Source organism: Morone saxatilis, unplaced genomic scaffold, assembly GCF_004916995.1.
Source record: "Morone saxatilis isolate NCDOM2014 unplaced genomic scaffold, NCSU_SB_2.0 Contig1, whole genome shotgun sequence".
In the NCBI taxonomy this organism is placed as follows: domain Eukaryota; kingdom Metazoa; phylum Chordata; class Actinopteri; family Moronidae; genus Morone; species Morone saxatilis.
Genome location: NW_023339651.1, coordinates 17894668 through 17901158, shown reverse-complemented (window position 1 = coordinate 17901158; position 6491 = coordinate 17894668).

Here is a 6491-nt window from a genome sequence, read left to right as displayed (position 1 = left end):
GAATGTAAAGGGCTCTCTGAGACCGAGTCTCACTGCTAGAGCGGCTAAGCCTGGAGATGGCCATGCTGGGTGATCTGTAAGGGGCCAGATGTCACCATCATCCAGGATGTGTTGTCTATCATACAGGACCTGCAGCCACAAACCTGAAGCACCATCAGGTTGGGCATGGGGCAAGGACGTGTAGCTCTCACACGAAGTACAGCACATCAGCAACCAAGCCCACTTCTCTTGGCATTTCTTGCAACACTAGATCCAAGGAGTGATTTACGCAGTGGGCAAACACGGAGTTGGGACACATCTCCTGTAGTTTGTACCCCTTGAACCTCCCAGACATATTGTTGGCGCCATCAAATCAGAAGCCTTTCAGCCTCTCTGTGGGCAGACAGAGGCGCATATGGATGTTTAGAGATAGCATCTCAGCACAGAAAGGAGTTATAAACTTTCAAGTTGTCATTGGCAAACTGTATATAGCATCTTTGCCAGTGTTCCACCGTTCTGTATGATCCTTGTCTGTTGCCCCCACTACTCATAGTCCCATCTATACCACTGGAACCTGGAGCACTGAGTCAGAAAATTAAGTCTGTGATCAAATATGACCCTTTTCACGATGGTAGATGGAGATTCCAGCAGTGCTTGTGGTTCATAGTGAGAGAAGCCTGCTCTCGCTGGTATGTGGTGCAGAAATTAGACACAGCAATACATCTCCCTTTTATTCAGAACTAATCACAGATTTCACCAATTATGATTAATAGAAAGGCAAGACAATTGAGAAGAAATAGAACACAAATATGGCACACACACAAACAAAAACCTGCACAATTTTGCATTGTGCTGTATTTCCTCTGTGCAGCCACCTCCTAGAATTTGGCTTGCTCCTTGAAGGATGGAAGCTTTAAAGAGAAAGAAAAAGAAAAGCAGAGAACAGGATAGCGTCTGTGTGAGCTGTCATCAAGAAAAATGATGTTGCTACAGAAGGTTCCGCCAGGACTTACCCACAATTCACAATGGCCAGCTGCGCAATAAGTGTTTATCAATAACCCAGGAGCTGGCTGGATAAGAGAGGACTCCCACCTCACAAAATGACCTCTGTGTGTGTGTGTGCGTCTGTGCGTGTGTGCATCTGTGTGACACACTGACTGGTTAGGAAAAGGTGGACAATGTGTTAGAAAATTAGTGAGAATACACACCAATTGAAAGAAAAGAAGAGGGGAAAAACAAAAAAAACTGAAACAGGAAGAAACTGCTCTAATCCTGGGCTGCTGTTTCCATAACAACTAATAAACCTGGTGCTCGCACACAATTAGAACCCAATTCTGACAAGCTGAGTGCACTGAGCTCATGTCAAATCTGCATAACTAACAAGGAGGATGCAGTAACACATTTTTTTGGTTTCTTTCACAAGATCTGGCACTGCATTCCAGAGAAAATGCAGTGGAAGTCTTTTATGTTAAGTTTTTCCAACACCAAGGCCTCACAGTCACACTTGTGACAACAATATGGGTGCATATTTACATCTATCAACAGCTTTGATAGATGTGTTGCTCAGTGTCACTGAGTGTCAATAGGCCCTTATCCATCCATGTGCTCAAGGTTATGGCCATGTGGTTATGGCTTTCAAAATTCAAAAACACCATGAACCGGTTGATGGTCAGATTCTAAAGTTATCAATCTGTTGATCAGTTTTGCTGCTAACAGCGTCTCCAAAAAGGTCAGCGTGAGGGTTTCGTGAGAGTAACGTTAGCACAGTGTAGCTCGTGAGATTGGTACATAAACAAACATGTCTGACAACACCAACACAATTTACAGTGCACCATCAAATCTAAAATCTAAAGTATGTTAGACATTAGGATTCTATAAGAAAGAAGGAAAGTTGGACAAAAGTCTGTCCCTTTGTAAGACCTGTCAGACAGTAATAAGGTACAGCCGCAGCATGACAAATCTTAACGCTCACCTGGTGCAACGGCATGTTGACACCTATGCAGGCAACGAGGAGTCTGTGGATGCTAATACAGCTAGCACATCAAGAACATGACAGACATGGATATTAAACACTTTCCAGCCACAACTTAGCTACAACTGGGCAAGGTCTAAGGTAATCACTGCAGAAAGTCTTTTTTTGTCAAAAACAAAATGGCGTGTAATTCTGAAATGAAACATTTGGCCCAAGTATTTTATAAAATATATATATTTGAATGTAAGCAATGTCACTTTTATAGAATTGGCTTATTTTAATTTAGAATGAAAAATAAATGCACATTAAACAAATGTTAAGAACTGTATCAGATTGCATTGTATTGCATCGTATTGCATCGAATCGCACCAAATTGCTCCATATTAAAATGCATCATCCCTGAATCATATCATAGCCCATGTATGTATTGGATCGACTTAGATGGGAGAGATGCACAACCCTAGACAACAGTAAAAAAATTACATACCAGGCTACTTTCCAACAGCCTTAAAACAATAATATGTAACATTTCTGCCTTACCATTTTTAAGAACGGCAAAATATATTTTAAGAAACCTGTCATTTTATTCAGGTAACAGTGCATTTCCTACTTGCCTTTAGTTGCTATAAATTTTGGGTTAACACAGAGAGAGTCGGACTTTACTGAGGCTTGCTGTATATTTCAATAAACTGTAGACATGTCATTCTTCATTTCCCATCAGCAATTTTCAATATGATCTGACATCAAAAGTGGCAACTTTAACAGCAAAGGTAGATGCAAAGAGAGAGTACAGCAACTGCAACCACTGAGAGAGGTGAGGACTGAGTCTGAAAGCTCTACATATGGTTTGTACTTAAACGTAAACGTCTCTGTACAGTAGATTACATTATGCAGGGGAAAGGATGAAAGATTACAATGCATTCCAGGTAAGATGTGGCCCTGAAATGTATGTCTTTATTCACTCACTTTCTCAACCCTCACAGGGTCCATCTCACCTAAGTCTATTTGAGTTTTCAGAGTAATAGAGCGTCACTTAAGATGGCATCGGGGATTCCCCCGAGAGGAAGAGCCAAGGGGCAACTAAGAAGCTGGTTTAAACCATTACAGTATGCACTCCATACACTAGATAGATAGATTAACACACATACGCTCTGGCGTTTGCAACACATAAATTCTCATGCTAAGGCATCATTTATGTCAAAGTCAAACCTTGATTCACTTTGGACTGCAGCATTTTGACAACTAACAACAAATGACATTTAGACACGGAAGCAGATCAATTTCATACTATCAACAAAACTCCCAAAACTTTAGGAAATGTAATGGAGATGAAGTGCTCTATACAGTCCCACCGAGCTGACAAGACCCTGCTAGGACACACACATTCACAGGCACACACACACACAATCAGAGACAGACAAACTATAGTAGGCTTGGGCTGGCCGACCCCTCTCCACAGACCAAACTTTATCATAAGTCGCCAGTAATGTGAAAACCAATGACAAGCTCAAGGAGAAGCCGTGGCCCCAGCGAAAAACAATTTACGGTCCCAAAGAACAAAAGAGAGAGGGGGGAATAAAAGACAACACAGAAGAAAGAAGAAAAGTGTTGGAGGGAACCAGATATCATTTGAAATAGTTACTGAGTGTTGTATTTCTGTCAGGCAAGACTCAGGACAACCTTGAGCAGAGGGGCTAAGGCTAGCTGGAGTTCTGAAGAGTGGGACTGGCAGGTTGAGAATAAGAATTTGCTTTCTTGTTTTGTCAGGCGAATGCTGAATATGGAAGCCCTTGTGGCTGACATTTGATGGAAGTGTGTGATGGTTTAGGAAGTTTGTAGAAGTTTCACATATTCAAACAAAACAAATAAAAAAAAACCTCTCCAAGTGTTAACCCCACATCTGTATTGATAGTAAGATTTACACATCCTCCTACATAAACGTTTTGAATACAAAATATTGATATATATAGTATTAAGATTGTTCTCAAAGGTTAACCAGCTGCACCCATGTTCCAGCTGCTTGGGCAATAATATACATTAGCAGGCTGCACAGCCGGTCCTGACCTCCCTGGGGCTTTACATAAAATTCTGATTTTGTTACCTTAGATTTTCATCTACAGTGGGATTGGGTCCTCTTCTGTCCGCCATACTGAATCGCCATGTTTCTACAGAATGGACAAGCCAGACACTGATACTAGATTAGGGCTTTTTGTGTTTTTGGCAAGTTTCAAAGCTGTCGTAGTTTCTCCTTTATACTTGGAAAGTGAGCAGTATTCAGTTTGGTGTCTGCAACTTCACCCCTAGATGCCACTAAATCCTACACACTTTTCTCTATTCAGTACATGCACATGAAAGCATAATATGCACTGAAACGTAGGGCCACAAGGTGATGTAAGTGTTGACTTAAGGCTCCTATTTTATCTGTTAAAACTGTACTTTAGTGGTGCATATAATATTTAGAAACACATTTGCAACCAATCAAAGTACCACAAATAATTGCCACATAGTGAATCTGAAGTCACCAAATCTTGGGCCCCAGGGCTGCTGCCTGCTTTGCCCACCTTTCCTGGTTGGTAATCGAGCATTAGTGAAAAGACTACCAATTGAGAGCTGTACCTAAACTGGAATGTGCACACATATGTTACAGGTTAGGAGTGTGTAAAAAAAAAACAACAACAAAAAAAACACCCAACCTCCTCCCACTACTCCAGATTGATGTTTTCTACCTTCCTGTTTACTTCCCACTCTCTTGACCTTCACTCTCGCCTCTCTGTCCCAATCTCTCCTGTGGCCGATTGGAGTTTTGTTCCATTGTCGAGCCTGTCACAACCCTTGTCAGTGACAAGAGCATAGATATATAGATAAATATAGAGGAAATGAAAATGTGGGAAATATTGTGAAACACACAAAGAAAAAAAAACACACAGAAAAGACATAACATATGGCATGGGACACAAACACAATGAAATATTCTTATTTAGATATCAACTCACGCCCATACGCTCCAACACAAACATCCAAACAAATGCCAGCATACATACACACATAATTGCATGATTCCTATTTCATCTGAACTCTTGCAGCAGCACTAATGATCCTGCTGCCTCTATAGGGAAGATCAAATTCTCATCTGCTCTCTGGAGCATCGCTAGTCCCACTTTTCATGAATTACAAACACCATTGGACCAAAAAATAAATATTTCTATCCCCATTTTCATTATCCCATGATCCTGATCAATCAACACTCAGCCTTGCTTTATTAATTGTTTATTTCATTTTTCAGGCATCCGTGTTTATCAATTAAAGCTCTTAATATGGCTGTATATCACAGGTCGTGGAATGCCTGTCAGTTATAGGTGCTACGGTGGAGGTCTAATTCTTTCCAGGGCCATGTCCTAAGAGAGAGATCAGGGGTGTGGAGAATTACATGTCAGCACCCCAAGAGGTTATCCTGATTATATTATATGAGTCTTCAGTGGTGGATTGCAACCATTGGTCCTAGATCTTCTATTGGCAATAAAGGAACTCCACTAAGCTGGTTTAAGTCCTATTTATCAGATTGATCTCAGTTTACAGTTTACATATTAACGATGAATCCTTCATGCACATTAAAGTTAGTCATGGTGTTCCACAAGATTCTTTGCTTGGACCAATTCTGTTCACCTTATATATGCTTCCTTTAGGCAAAATTATTACTGTTATGCAGACCCAGTTATATCTCTTGATCAACCTGATGAAATTAATCAATTAGCTAAATTACAAGCAATTCTTAAGGACATAAAAACCTGGATGACCTGCAATTTTCTGATGTTAAACTCAGACAAAACTGAAGTTCTTGTACTTGGCCTGAACACCTCCGAAACTCATTTTCTAAAGATATGGTTACTCTAGATGGTATTACCTTGGCCTCTAGCACTACCGTCAGTAATCTTGAAGTTATCTTTGATCAGGATATGTCCTTCAACTCCAACATAAATAATACTTTTAGGACTGCCTTTTTACACTTACGTAACACACACGTTTACAAAAATTCGACACATCCTGTCACAGACAGATGCAGGAAAACTAATCCATGCATTTGTTACTTTTAGGCTGGATTACTGCAATTCCTTATTATCAGACTGCCCCAATAAGTCTATTAAGATGCTAGAATTAATTCAGAATGCTGCGGAACGATTAATGACAGGAACTAGGAAAAGAGATCATATTACTATTTCTATTAGCTTCTCTGCACTGGCTCCCTTTAAAATTAAGAATAGAGTTTAAAATCCTCCTCCTCACCTATAAAACTCTTCATGGTCAGGCCCTTCATCATCGTTGAAGAGCTCCATAGTACCATATTACCCCTCTAGAACACTACGTTCTCTGAATGCTGGGCTACTTGTGGTTCCTATAGTCTCTAAAAGTAGAACAGGAGCCAGAGCCTTCAGTTACCAAGCCTCTCTCCTGTGGAACCAGCTTCCAGTCGAGTTCGGGAGGCAGACACCCTCTCCACATTTAAGAGTAGGCTTAAGACGTTCCTCCTTTGATAAAGCTTATA